The 15181-nt window shown below is 47.7% G+C and overlaps 1 protein-coding gene across 4 annotated transcripts in view; it reads left to right on the top strand.

Moving 5' to 3' along the window:
- Slc45a4 (solute carrier family 45, member 4) overlaps positions 1–15181 on the top strand; it is an 88338-nt gene that overhangs the window by 33779 nt on the left and 39378 nt on the right. Inside the window, exon 1 of one of the 4 annotated variants that reach the window (XM_039080227.2) lies at positions 9780–15026. The exons of the other annotated variants lie outside the window; for them this stretch is intronic. The gene's annotated coding sequence lies outside the window, so the exon portion shown is untranslated. Of the gene's footprint in view, positions 1–9779; positions 15027–15181 lie in introns of those variants that run through there. 4 annotated transcript variants of the gene reach the window in all.

Here is a 15181-nt window from a genome sequence, read left to right as displayed (position 1 = left end):
CCACATGCTGTCCTCAGCACCCTGTCTCCACGGCACTGCCCTGAGTTTCTTTGGAATCTGGTGAGAGCTTTGCCCCTTACAGCACAAATTGACACAGTTTTGTGTACATTTTAGTGGATGGTCATGTGTTTCCTAATGCCCACCAAAGGAGGCCCTGTCTTGCCCTGTCTCTAGATAAGGTAGGCTGCTGGGCAGTTTTTAGGCTCTGGGAATGGAGGCCACAGGGTCTGGTCGTCAGAACTGTTGAAACTTTGAGCTGGATGGCTGCCTGTGTGCTAGGCCATTCCTCTGCTCTGTCTCCATTCAAGATCAATTCCAGCAGGGTTGTCCTTACAGCTTTTCATGTGTTTTTAACATTGTCATGTTGACCAGGATTAGTAATCACCGTGGCCTTGGAACCCTGTTCATGCCAGGAACTCACCTGTCCGCAAAGCTGTGAATTGAATACCATGCAAAGTGACTGTTGGATGCTGTTGTGACAGCCTCTTTATGGGGATATTTAGGGAGTTAAAATTAGCAGTGAGCACCACAGAAAGTCAAGGTTGCCTAAAAGATCCAAGCAATGTCACATTGAAAAATGTGGCCGAGGTAAGACTTGGCAGTGAGAGAGTACAAAGTAGAATTTTCTTTTTTTCCTTTCTTCTTTTTTGAGAGATGTATTTATTTTATGTATGAGTGCTCCCTTTTCATGCATACTAGAAGAGGGAATCAGATCCCAACACAGATATGAACCTCCATGTGGTTGGTGGGGATTGAACTCAGGACCTCTGGAAGAGTAGCCAGTGCTCTTTAACTGCTGAGTCATCTCTCCAGCCCCGAAAGTGCAATTTTCAACTCTGGACAAAGAAGCTGGGAGGATGGTCAGAAATTGAAGTTTGTGGAACCCTGTGGGACCTTTTAACCAGCACCACAGCCCTGGAGAGGAGTCCTGGTCAGACCTGCATCTGCTTGTCTGCCTAATCACATAGCCAGATACGGGAGGCCGGTGTGAATCCCCAAATCCCTTAGAGCAAATGGCATGGTGTTTGGGTGTGAACTGTGGATCTGTGTGCCTCAGGTCATCTCTAACCCCGACACAGTGTAAATGCTGTATAAACCAACCACTATAGTCTATTGTTACAGAATTATGGCAGGAAAAAAAATGTCAGCTGACATGAAATTTTGTGAATAGTTTCTGCCTGTAGTTGGTTGGGTCAGTAGATATAGAAGGCAGGGACATGGACAACAGACCTAGGGACTGTGTGGATGCATATATCTATGTGACAAGTGTAGTCCTTTGTACATGGTCTGATACAATCTTACTGTAGAAGGTAGCTTATGTACTACATTGATGAATTCTGTCTGGCACCCTGTTGTTGCACACATGTATAAATTGCATGTGCCATGTGTTATATACTGAAGTAGACATAGTGTATCATTAGGTGATGTAGCCCTATCATACACTTTCACTTTCTCTTTTGTAAAGCTCTTGGGGACACCTCCTTGTTGGGCCCAGTTAGTCAGTAGTTGAGTAAGAACTGGCAGATACTGACTGCGAAGCATCAGCCTGGGGTCTGAGCCTGTCCTATCAAGAGCCCTTGACTGGCCTGCCAATAAAAGATGACATTTAGCTGGCTGCTGACCATAGGGTTGGCAGGGATGGGATGTCTCTGGTGAGGCTGGAGAATTGGTGTCTGCTTGCTCCAGCATTGTTCATTAGCTTCCCTTGAGACCACTCTGCAGAGGTCACTTAGTTCCTCTTGTGATAGGAAGCCTGCTCCGATTCAGTGTGGCTCCTACACACGTAGCCCCTGGCTTCCTGGCAGGCGGGCCCTCGAGAAGGCCAGCCACGCCCCCCAGTCCTTGACAGGCTGTAGCATTCAGCCCTTGTTTCTAGGAAGAACCAAGCTGTAATGTCACTTCTTACTAGTTGCTTATGGGCTTTGATCAGTCTACAGTTTTCCCTTTTTTTTTCTTTTCCTTTTCTTTTTTTTGGAGCTGGGGACTGAACCCAGGGCCTTGCACTTGCTATACAGTTTCCCTTTTTACAAGATAGTCTCTTGCTATGTAGCCTAGGCTGGTCTTGAACTCACAATCCTGCCCCAGCCTTCTGAGTGCTAAGATTATCATCAATGTGTGTTACAATGGCTGGCTGTCATTTTTTCTGTAACAGAAGTCTAAGACTTGATCATCTAGTTCTTGCCAAGAGTCCTCTATTCTTTTCCTACACAGTGCCTTTTCTCAGAAGTGTATAGGGCTTGTCCTTCCTCCCTCATCGCCTCCAGCCATTACTGTTCTGGTCTCTTCTTGGGGTTATCTGTGATTTTAGGCCACAGTTTGCTAGGCTTGCCCCCTGTTCCTTTGGCCCACACTCCCACACTTTTCCGTCTTTCTTCCTGGGATATGGGATGCACATTCCTGGCATTGTCGAGGGCTAACACCTGTGGGATACCAGTCAGATCTCACTGCATCTTGCACGGCAACTTGGCATCCCATGTGTGGGATCCAGCTTCCTATTGGCTTTACATGGAAGAGAATTCCCATAGAACGGTACGCACCCACTTGGTAGTATGATAGGTAGCCGGTAGGGTGCCCTAGGAGCAGAACAGCTGCCCAGCCCAGCCCCTGCCACATGCCCGAAACAACAGGTAGATGCCTGAAGCTGGGTATTAGCTTTGGACCCAAAGCAGCGTGGGTATAGATTCTGTAGGAATGGTAGCTATATATGGACCTGCTGGGCTACCTGACCGGTGGGTAGGGTGGAAGAGGGCTCCCCTCATAGCTCCATTGTGTCCTCTGAAAGTGAACCTCTCAGGAGAAGCTGCTCCTGCCAGCACTAGTTCCTTGCATATTGACAGGCCCTCCCAAGTTTGTCTTTGGACTTACATTAGTTCAAAGAACTGTATCCTCCTATTCTCAGGGGCTTCCATGTAGGCTGGTTTATCTTTTTGGGTTTTTTTGTTTTTTTTTCTCCATGTCTTGGAAGTTTTGTGTCAGGCTGAAGAGCTTTCTCTGCTTTGAGATTGTACCCACTCCCTTCTGCATGAAGAATGTTTTACTAGAAACCTTAGTTTGCCCTAAATCTCTGTGTTCTGAAGAAGAGCCTATATGGTGCAGGTGGCTGCCCAACTGTGTTGGTCACCTTCCCTGAGTCAGGTGCTCCATCTGTCTAGCTCCCCCCGAATGCTCGGGTGTGTTTAGATATCCTCCCACACTGGGACTGTCTGCCTTCCAAGCATACAGCAAGCGCCTGCTGACCGAGCTTCCTGGTGTTAGTAAACCTGGAGAGGAAGGCCCTGGCTCTTTCACTGCTGGCCCAGTCCTCCTCACATCACCTCTTCCTTCTCACGGATTTTTCCAGACTCACTTGTTCAGCTGACAACAAGGGGAGGATGGGAGTTTTCCACACGCAGTTGCTGGGAGGTTAGTGAGCTGGTATAGATGGAGTTTTTAGAAAAGAAATTGGCTCATGGGAAGCACCTTGTGAGTTTCAGCTACGATTGCTGCACACCCACAGGAAACAGTTGAGTAGGCAGTGTCTGCGGGGGGGAAATGAAAACGAACCCAAACACACGGGCTCTGCAGTTCCCGTGAGGACAAGTATGAGGCCTTGGATGGAAGGGCTTTCTTGCTTCTGGGAGCTGATGACATGCGGTGGGGCATGCTGGGTGTTCTGACCAGTGGGGATCCTAGACACCTCATGGGGGAAGGAACAGGTTAGGCTCCTTTGGGCTGGAGCGGGGCTAGATGGATGGCTGGGAGGTAGAGTGAGCACTGTTTATCTGTTGCTCGAATTAGGGCACTGGGTCCCTCCCTCCTGTGTGGTTTCAAAACCTGAGGGGTGGCTGCCAGAGGATGGATCAGCTTGCCTGGGAGGTGGAGCTGGAGGTGGAAGGAGGTATTGGAAAGTGGCTGACATAGCAAGGGCTTAGACGGAGGCCTACATGTGAGTGAGTCCTTCGTCTTCCCAGTGCTGGCATTAGGAAGCCCTGCTTTCATTAATTTTTAAAGCTTTAATAGACTTTCAAAGAAAAAAATTAATGTGTGTGTGTGTGTATGCACACACACATATATGGAGATCAGGGACAGTTAAAAGGAGTGTGTTTTTTTCTACCACGTGTGTCTCTGTCCCCTCCTTTTCTACCGTGAGACAGTCTTGTGATGTAATCCAGGATGTTCGCAGGTCACTTTTAATAGCTCAGGCTGACTTTGATTTCAGGGTATCCTCCTGCTTCAGCCTCCTCAGCGTCAGAATTACAGCACTGGCCAGGACACTCTGCTTCTTTTTCCATTTATTTAATTTTAGAATTATTAGCTACCTGAAGGAATATGTTCTTTTCATAAACACCCAAATAATTTGCATATTTGCTGTAGCTGACTACCCACATTGGCAGCTCCGCTAACTGGGTGAGAGGCCTAGTGCCCCCCTCTGGAAGCTCCCTCCTCTAGGAGTTCTAAAGGATTAATGCTTGTGGCTCAGCTGACCTGGGGAGAATGGCAAGGGGGTATAGTGAGATCTGATGTCCTTGGTTGGTGACTTTCAGGACTTTCAGGACCATGTGAACTCACCTGTCAGCAGTGTTGGGGCTGTGAATCAGCAGATTGCTGAACTGCGGCCATGTCTTCTCCGTAAATTAGTCTTTTGAGGATAAAGTGGGGTACACTGAATTTATAGTATGGATCCTTCTCCTGGGCCTTGCCTCAGTGAGTGGCTCTTGCTCCCTTCTGGCAAGATGTCTTACTGTCTAAGGAGATTATATGACCTGCTGGAGGCCATACTGCTTTTGGAATCCTGCTCTGCTTAAGCCGTTGCTGAGTTCCTCAATAGTTAGTGATGGAATCTGACTTGAGCAGGGCAAACCATGGAGACACTGGGATGTTTCCAGTTGACACTGCACTGATAGTTCATTTGGTGACTTCCACCTGAGGTATAAGTGAATTTGCAGAGAATAGTAGAAGTTCATGTTGGGGAGGGCCATAGGGGGTGACCAGCAGCTGACTTCAACTCTTTTCTTCCCCATGAGCTCTGGCCTTCTTGCAGGGACCAGGAGCCAGTACAGGCCCTGGATGTTTCTGTGGCTTTTGAAAAATAAGGGTTACTTGACTAGTACTTTGATTTTCTGGATTGAAAATATTTTGAATACGTTGGGTATGATAGCACTAGTATTACTAGTACTTGGGAAGCCCAAGGATCCTGAATTCTAGATCAGCTCAGGTTACTTAGGAAGACTCTCTCAAAAAAGAGAGTAGTTTCAATAGAAGATATGTTTAAAAGAGGGGGTGTATATTGTTTAAGATTTTAGTTTGGGGGGTGGATAGGGAGGTGAACACCCTTATAGAAGAAGGGGAAGGGGAGAGGATAGGGGGCTTATGGACAGGAAACTGGGAAAGAGAATAACATTTGAAATGTAAATAAAGAAATAGCCAATAAAAAGGGAGGGAGAAGAATTCCAGAAAAATAAATTTTAAAAAAAGATTTTAGTTTAACTTTTTTTAATATTTACTCTTATTATTTTTTGTGTATGAATATTTTGTCTGTGTGTATACCTGTGTACCACATGTATGCCTGGTGCCCAAGGAGATGGTGAGTCTCTAACATGGATTCTGGGAATTGGACCTGGGTCCTTTGCAAGAACAAGTGCTCTTAACCACTGAGCCAACTCTCTAACCCCTAGCTTAACTTTTTTTTTTTTTTTTTTTTGGTTCTTTTTTTTTTCGGAGCTGGGGACCGAACCCAGGGCCTTGCGCTTCCTAGGTAAGCACTCTACCACTGAGCTAAATCCCCAGCCCCAACTTTTTTTTTTTTTTTTTTTTTTTTTAATTTGGATATTTTGAGACCAGGTTTCCCCATGTAGCCCTGGCTGTCCTGGAACTCAGATCTGCCTGCCTCTGCCTTCCGAGTGCAGGGATTAAAAGGCATGTGCCGGGGCTGGGGATTTAGCTCAGTGGTAGAGCGCTTACCTAGGAAGCGCAAGGCCCTGGGTTCAGTCCCCAGCTCCGAAAAAAAGAACCAAAAAAAAAAAAAAAAAGGCATGTGCCACCTCTATTGGGCAATCTAGATAAACTTTAATTATGTGTATATGTGAACGTCTAAGTGTTCCAATGTACATTCAAGTGCTGTGTCTGTGGAGGCCAGGAGAGGCATCAGATCCCCTTGAACTGGATTTACAAGTGGTTGTGCATTGCCTGACGTGGGTGCTAAGAACAATCCTGGGTCCTCTGCAAGTGTTCCTAACTACTGAGCTACCTCTCCAGGTCTGTGTTAGGTTTTAAGGCAGGATCTCTGTCTAACTTTGGTTGTCCTGGAGCTCATTGTAGCCCTTTTTCTAGAACCTGTGTGATCCTCCAAGCACTGAACTGTGGGTGTATGCTGCCATGCCCTCCTCACCCCCCGGAACCCTGAATCTTTTTTAAGGATCTATGTGTGTTTGCAGGCTTGTATGATGACCACTTCCTGCCTTGGTCTGCTTTTAATGACTGCACGTGAGGCTACCTCTCAGACCAAGTGTCTAAGGATGTGTTTGGAGTCCCTGTGCAAGATTTTGATCTCTGGTGCTGAGGGTCATGGCTTTTCAGAACACTCAACAAATCCCATCACTTTTGTTCCCTTGTCCTCAGTTCCAGCAGAAATTGGGGAAGAAGAGAAGCTGTGAGTTCTGACCTGCTCTCCTACAGGCTGGAGGTGGTAGCAGAGATGTGGGGAGCTGGCACAGTAGAGTCACAGAGGGAGTGGAATCTTCCCTCGTGTCTGTGATTCTTGGTACTGTCCACAACTAGATCCTTAGGTTGAAATTGATTTAGATTTCCCCAGCGTATAGTGGTCCACCTAAGCCAAGTGTGTATTCAGCTACAGAAGATCCACTGGATCTCTGTCTGTCCTTTACCCCTGCCCTTGTTGATGATCTACCCCAACTCCTGGAGCCAGTGTCTGGAATAGAAACCGTGGGGGTGGGAGGCCACTCCCTGGCCCCGGGAATGTGGAGGCGCACTGTGAAATAGTGCTGAAACTTGCCATTTGGTCTTTTGAGTATTTTCTGTGAGAAAAGACTGAAATTTAATGCTCTAAATGTCCTGACTGAGGAGAGCAAACCCTTGGGGCAGCCGCAGAGTGTTCCTTCTCCCTGACCTGTTTAGCTGTGTTCCCTGCCTTAGGATTCCCTTGCTATATATGCTGCATTCCTTTGTGTCTTTGTTGGCCTGTGCTCCTGAGCACTGCTTATATAATAGGTGTGTGTCCTGGAGAAGCAGTGTGTAATGGAGGCAGGTCACACAGGCTTGACCGAAGACTCCTCTGCTGGCTGTATACCTACGAGTACCCTGTAGGTCTCTGCACACATGGGATAGGTTCTGGCTTTGAGGGAGGGCCTAGGCTCATCTCTGCCTAGGGGAACCTAGTCTGTGTATGGCTCCCTGGAGTGACCTTTCTTGTTCTCATGCATGATTCCCTTCACTGCTAGTGTGGAGAGTTCACAGTGGTAACCCCAGAGCAAAGGAGGGAGGAGTTATTGAAGCATCCTTGAAAGGTGAGGGAGGCCCAGGAGGGCTCTGTCCTGAGATGGCTCCCTTTCGGAGCAGGTGGGACCTGAGTTTTGTGGTCAGCTCCAGGGCTATCCTGCACAGGCCTTTGCAAGCTTTTCCTCTGACAGACTGATAGATCACGCAGTTGGGAGGCTTTGGCCAGCCCTGGGAACATGCAGGCTCTACGAACCACAGTGGGCCTAGAGTGGACATTTCTAGGTGGTGGGCACCACAGAGACAAAGGAACACTGGGCTGAAGAGGAGATGAAAAGTGCCCTATGCCTCAGCCTCTGTCCCCAGGACTAAGGGACACAGGCCAACTGGTTAAGGGATGAGGTTTTTATCCCCAGGCGAATTCTACTTGTACCAAGTAAACAGCATAGAGTTACCTTGGGCCACTTGCCAAACTGGAAATATCTTGGATCTGATGCTCTTTTCTTTGGGTTGCTGTTGACTGTGGAAGATTTTGACCCCATTGCATTGCGGAGTAGGAAGAGCAGCTTATTTTTCAGAACGGCAAATAAGGAAAAGAATGAAAGTATCTTAGAGTGTCTGTTTCCAGCCATTCCCGGAGGAGTGCTTTTATAGACACCAGGCAGCTCTTGCCAGCTGTGGCTAACTTTCCATCCATAGAAAATTGAAGTGAGCCTTAAGGAGAAGGCCAGGGCTGTCCTTGCCCCTACAACTCTTGCCTGCCCCTCTCGTGTTCTGCCTGGGCCCCCTGCCATGGGGCGGGCCTTGGCATTCTTCGTTCTGACTCTCCTGCAGTTCGTTTGTGAGAATGCTGTGGTTGGAGGTCAGCATGGTGCTGAACGTGCCCTTTAAAGCCGGTTGACAAATCATCGTTTGGACTCACGTTGAAGTGGGTTTGTCCTGGTAAGGCCTGTGTGAAAGACCCTTTGAGTCTTTCAGTAGCATCTACACAGTGACATGCTCGAGTTGTATGATCTGTCCTAGAATTCCTGTGGAAGATGTCATACCAGTTCTCCGGGGTGCTGCCAGCTGTCCCTGTGGCCCTGCTATCAGTGACAGACAGCTGACCAGCTGAAACCCTCAGTGTCTCCTAGGAGCTAACAGAGGCCCAAGAGTGCAGTGTCCGACACCTCCTGTTTTGCCCTCCTGCTGACCTGTCTTCCACAGCTGACTGCAGCTCAGGCAGCAAGGCCTGCCCCACTGCTGGCCACCTGGAAGGAATCTGGAGTGAACAGGAACTGGGTGGCAGGGTTGTGAACAGCAGCAGGACCTAGGGAAGGTCTGTACACAACGGGCAGAAGTGGGGTTTCTTAAACTTAGCTTCCATCAGAAACAGTCATTTAATGTTTTGTATTTCCAAATCAGAAACTTAGCCCTTTATTAATAGCTCATTGAGTGTGGTGGTATGTACATGTAATTCTGTGTTTAAGGTAGAGGCAGATTACCAAATGTGAGGCCAGCCTGGGGCTACACAGCACATCTAGAAGAAAAGAAGAGAGATTAGTGTTCTTAGATTGACCATTGATTCTCGAGGGCCACTCAAATGGGCTTAGAGCCCCCAAAGTAGCTTTATTTTCAACCTGTGTTCTCCTTTGCTTTCCTCTGAGCTGGGGGTCTACAGATGAACACTGTGTGGCGGGAAAGACTCACTTCAGCTGAGAGTTCATAGGAACAAGCTTCTCAGTCAGCAGAGCTTACTTAGGTCAAGAGTTATGAGAGTTGACTACACTTGCTGAAGATGGTGGGCTGTCACAGTAAGCCTGCCCATAGCCCACATGACTGTCACTGTTGTGGTCAAAAGGGGTTGGTCAGTTCTCCCTGCCTAGGCTGGTTCTTACTTAAGGGCTGTGGATGTGTGAGGGGCCCTATACCCTGTGTGCATGTGAGTTTCTTGGAGGAGCAGCTTAGTTGCCCAGGAGTAGAGAGGTGAAGCCAGGCTCTACGAGTCAGGACAGTCCCTCTCAGCACAGGAACTGAGTTTGCCTCCAGCCTAGCTGGTTTCTTTTCTCAGCTGAGCTCCTAGTTGTGATTAAACTCATAGAAACTACACAGATGAAATGGAAAGAGGGCGATGTGGGGGCCACCTGAGGGTTGGCAGTGAAAATATGCCGTGGGAATCATCTTTCACCTGCTTGGCTGCCTGGCATCTGGGGTCTCTAGAGCTGCCTACAGGGCCAGACCTCTGTCATAAGACCACTTACACACCTTTCAACTAAAATGATCGGGGTAGTAGGGGCACACACCTTTAATCCCCGCACTTGGGGTTGGGGGCTAGGGGGTGGAGGAGGGAGGTGGGGTCTGTGAGTTTCAAGCCAGCCAGGGCTACAGAGTGAGTTCCAGGATGGCCAAAAACACAGGAAAACCCTGTCTTGAAAACAAAACACGCCCCCCCTCCAAAAAAAACAACAGAAAGAAATTAAGCTGAAGTCAGACTCAAGCCCCCACTGTTCTCTTTTATCCCCCAAAGTATCTTAAGCCTCTCCTTTTAATAAGTTCATTTTCCATTCCCTGTTCTGTCAGTGAGTACTGAGCTTGCCCAGAGACTGCTGCGTACACCTTTGGAGGTGGTGAGGCCCCAGGACCTGCCACCTGCTGGGTGCTGAGGATTAACAACACAGAGCCTGGACCAGAAACAGAGGTCACCTACCCAGGCACCCAGAGCCCTGCAGCTTCTCTTCCTCCTTCTCCTTCTCCTTCTCCTCCTCCTCTTCCTTCTTTCTTCTTCTTCTTTTGTAAAACTGCCTCTTTGTCAGCTTTCACTTCTTGTGTAGGCAGGTCCCAAGCTAATATTTATCCTGCAAAAAAAAAAAAAATTTAAAAAATGTTAGCGTGGGGAGCATTTACAAGGACTTTATTAATTGTTGAAAGGGAGTTACTGCCTTAAACTGAGCAGTTGTGCTTAACTTGACTTTTGATTAAATAGTTGTTAACAGTTGGAATCAGTTTGGTCTTTCTCGTAAAGGCTTCTTTTTCATGTGAGTATTGTCTGTTGTGGCAGGCTTTGGCTGTATGCTCAGGGCTCAGACCTGGACCTAGACCAGGAACACTGGGTGCTTTTGTGATGCATATATCCAGGCAGGCTTTTTTTTTTAATGATTTATTTTTTATTTTATGTGCATTGGTTTTGCCTGAATGTATGTCTGTGTGAGGGTGTTTGGTCCCCTGGAACTGGAGTTACAGACAGTTGCAGGCTGCCACATGGGTGCTGGGAAATGAACTCGGGACCTCTGGAAGAGCAACCAATACTCTTAACCACTGAGCCATGTCTCCAGGTCCCTACACCTGCTCTTTTGTGATTGGCAGGCTTTTCAGAAATGCAGACTTTTATACTAGAAGCTCCCAACTTTATATGAGTTGTCACTTTAAAACCTGGGAGGACCTCCTTCAATGTGCTACAGGTGACCACAGATCTGAAGGATGGGTGTTAGTTTTGAACTCCTTAAAAAATGAAACTCTTGTGATGTTATTTTGTTGTAAAGCTAGCCACAGCTGGCTTACCTCTAGTGCACGCCCTTCACATTGCAGTGCCCTAGACTTTCCAAGTGGGTGGGTGTGGCCATGAAAGGTCTCCTTGAAGGCAGGAAAGAGCCAGGGACTTCGCATCCATGGCACGTCCACTTTCAGCAGCTTCTGCTTTCTCTAGGCACTCAGAATAGGAAGATGAGTGAGGGGGAAGGGATAGTCCGGGTCCTAGTGTATGGGCTGGTGTGGTCTGAGAGTGAGGGATGGGTTATACCCCAAGAGCAAGGAGGGGTGCCAGTGACAGTACATGGGGTGTTGAGAGCTGGAGTAAGGACATCTATGCTGAGGCCCAGAGGCCAGGGAGCTAAAGTGAGGTCTAGGACAGAGGTGATTGTCCCTGAGGCTAGAGCCCCTCCTCCACATCTCAGTCTCTCCCTTTCTTGGTGTAACAGGTTCTGGGCTAAGCTTTGTTAGCAGAATCTTCTGACCTTTTGAGTGGGTCTCCAGCTCTTAAAGACCTTGTTAAGACCTTAGGACTTCCTCTTTGGTCAGCTGATTCCATTTTCTTGCAAGCCTCTTACTGTTTTCCCTTCCCCTGGCCTGTGGCCAACACTGGGAGCTGTCTTTCTGTAACTCAAGGCAGTATACACAGCTGGCCACTGTCTGTCCCCTTGGGCATCAGCCTGGGTATAAAACTCCTGTTGGGTTGAATTCTATGGAGTACATGAGGAGACTGCTTGTTCTCTTACTAACCTGATGGTGCTGTCTAGGTGTTGGAACTCTACCCAGCTGTTTGGGATGGCAGCACTGAGTAAGCTACAGAGGTGTGTTCAAAGGACATTGTAAAATTGTCAGATCGCACACAAGTTTGCAGTCTAAACACAGACTTTCAAATGAATTTCCATTTGTTTACATTGGAGACAAAATGCAGATTACTTTACATGTATTCATTTTGGCATTCTATATACTATAGAATCTAGTGATTCGTACCTATAGTAGATTCACATGTGACCCTGCACTAGGCATTTACAGGAAACACACACACACAGTGTATACAAGAATGAGGAACCACTGTGCTCAGTGCAGTGTGGCCTGCCTACTTCTCTCAGCATAAAGGTTCATGTTTCAGCTTTACATCCAGGGCAGAGTAGCAAGATTTGCTAAATAAGGGACAAGCATTCCTTAATCATCTTTGCAATGGGTTTTGTCTGCAAATCCATCTCTGTAGCTGTGTTCCAATTCTCTTGTTTCTAAGTGCTCACTGCATAGATGCTCCAGTATGCTGGCTCCAGTCTTTATTTGACTGGAATCTACACAAAGCATAGATATAAGGATTCTACCACAGTCTTAGAGATGGCTGCTAGTCTCCCAGAATGGCTGAAATGTTTTGTGCACATTTGGATCTGCATGCTATTCCATGGAAGGCTACCAGTGACCTCTGGCCTGTGCCTGAGCCTTTCCAAGTTAGCACTGCATGCAGCTGGATTGCAAGTGGCTGTGTTCCAGACTTAGTCAAGACAGCAGCGTTATCGGGCTGGCTCCCAGACCAGGACCTGGTACTGTATGAGAGCCTAGGCCTCTGTCCCCTACAAATGACTGAGTGGAAAGGGGACCTGTTTATGTCTTCAGTTATAAAACCAAATTGGGTCTTTTGCTTGGCCCTGAGGAGCATTGCTGGAATAAAGCTGCTTCCTCCCTCTTAAAGAGTCTTGTTATGAGTGAGGTCCAGGCTGCCCTCAGACTTGAGATCCTCTTGGCTCTTCTTCATAAATACTGAAATTGCCACATGTCCTCCATACCTGGCCTGTGTAGAGCTTCTTGACCCATATGGGCTTGTGTATACTCAGGAGAAGCAGGCTTAGGGTTCTTGTCTCTTTTCCCCTCTAGCCTAGAAAGAGGAGTTACCTTGTTGTGTATCCGAGCCTTGGAGGATGTTTGGGTAGACAAGCAGTCTGTCTGTCTTCAATAATTTAGTTTTGTGTTTAGCTGAAGTTAGTTCTAGAGCAGTGTGAAGAACCTGGCTGTGACCCACAGAAGCAGCACTTTGGGGGTGTGGGGATGGTGCCAGAGATTCAGTGAGATACCTTGTGCATGTTGGCAAGCACTGGCACTGAGCTACAACCCAGCCTGAAATAATGCCTTTGGCTATGTGTTCATATGTTCAAGACCTAATGCCTAAAAGGGTTGTATCTTTTACATCTAGCATTGGGTGTTTCCTGTCAGAAGACAACAATATACAACATGATTTTATGTGTGGATGTGTACTTTGTAGCTAATGTCTCTAGACACTGGAGGCTTCTTAGTGTAAAACCCCAGTGGCCTTGTTCCTTTGAATGCAGTGGGTATTGAGTGATTACTCTGCACTGTAATGTTGTGGCTGTGTCCTTCCCAGGTTTGCCATCTCGGCAGCCACACGGGGTCTAGAGCAGCAGTAGTTAATCCAAGGAACAGCAAGCCACAGTCTCTAGTGCGAAGAAAATGCTGGGGGACCTGGTATACCAATTTTTCTCCAGAGCCAAAAGAGTGCCAGATAGCATTTCCGCCACATTCCTCTTTGTCAAGGTGGAGGTTTGGGGGTGGCCCGTTCCTGCTATGCCAGCTGACCCAAGGTTCCAGCCGTTCTGAGTGGAGCAGGGAGGAGAAAAGGAAGAGGAAGTGGCTGGCCAGTTCCCTTCCTCTCTCTGTGAGTGGCATGGGGGTCTGTGTGGAATTGGGCTTGCCAGGGTGAAGCAGGAGTCCTTCGGGTGCTATTTCCTCAGAGGTTACCTTTCCAGCCTCCTTTGGAGTCTGAACACAGCTATGCTGGTGAACAGTGCCCTGTCATAGGCCTGTGGTTCTAAGTGAGGAGTTGCTGGGACACTGGTGCTGATCTTACTGTTGGGTTGTTTGGCCTTAGGAGGGGTTGGTGTGGGGGAGAAGCTGTAGCCCCAGGCTATAGCCACAAGTAAGTTTTCTTTATCCATTCAAACCTAGACTTTTGAAACTTTACCCAATACAGCGGTAATCCTCTCCTGTTCCCCCACTCCTATTTCCAGCTGCACTCACTGGTGTCTGCCATGTGCCATCAACCAAGGTCTGAAAATGTTAAAAAGAAAGTTCTAGAAGTTGTTTAAACCATGTGCATTCTGAGTAATATGGCGAAGCCTCTGTTGTCCCCTCATGCCCACCTCAGGACTGAGTTCCTTTGTCCTGGTTCTATAGTGTGTCTACCACTCACTCAGTCAACAAGGGAAATCCCTAACCGAATAGTCCAGGAAGAGTTATACTGAATTTGCTGAGGTCTGTGTGGTCCTACCCCTTTGCTCTGCCGCATGGCAGCTGCAACCCTGGGTGGCCCAGGTGAAATTCATGCATGTAGAAGAAAGTGGAACAGCAAGGTGCTTGGGATGTGTCGATGCTGGCGAGGGGACTAGTCAGTACTGCATGCCTCCCCTCTTTTAAAATGTCAGCATGTATCTGACCATGTGGACTGACATTTCAGGAACTTCCACCACTTAGAGCTGAGCCTCACAGCCTCTTTGCCTCAGTACACATTTAGGATCTGGAAGGCTCTGTCTATTTAGACTTTGCATGCACCACTGTCTGAGGGGTCTTCACAGTGGTGTTACTCAACTGCAATCCTATCTTTGGTCTGCTCTTGAGTATGTGTACGTAAATGACAGGTTTTTATTTAATTTGTCATACCGTGTACTCTTTCTCCTACTCACTTCCCTGTCCTGACCCATGGAGGGCATGGTCAGTAACAGAATCACAGTCTGTCGGCATCTGACTTGCACTGAACACAGCACTGAGAGGGTCTGATCAGTGCTCAGCTTGGGACTTGTGTCTCAGGCCCCTCTCGAGGGTTTGATATTAGAGCTGCAACAACTTCCTTCAGCCAGCCTGGATTCCAGGAGCTTCTCAGTTTAGAAGCTTGCTGCAGTTTCCATGGCAGCCAGAGCTTCATTCTGACTCTAGTGGCCTGAACCAGCAAATCTGCTAGTGCTAGAAACCTTTAGAAAAGAGGGAGGAGAAACCTCTCATTGCCAGTTAATTAAAAAACAGATCCCTCCTGTTCAGCTGATAGTGCAGATCGAAGAAACATACAGACCCAGGTAAGGAAGCCAAACCTGCAGAGAACCCTTTCTTTGGGGGCTGTTTGTCTTATTTTCAATACGATTGTGTACTCAAGTGGGCTTTGTTATGAGCCTTTGAGGTGCTGGTTGCCAGCTTGGTCCCCTTGACATTTGGGTTTTAGTAGAAAATGTAG

This window comes from Rattus norvegicus, chromosome 7, assembly GCF_036323735.1.
Source record: "Rattus norvegicus strain BN/NHsdMcwi chromosome 7, GRCr8, whole genome shotgun sequence".
In the NCBI taxonomy this organism is placed as follows: Eukaryota; Metazoa; Chordata; class Mammalia; order Rodentia; family Muridae; genus Rattus; species Rattus norvegicus.
This window is presented reverse-complemented; position numbering and strand designations above follow the sequence as displayed.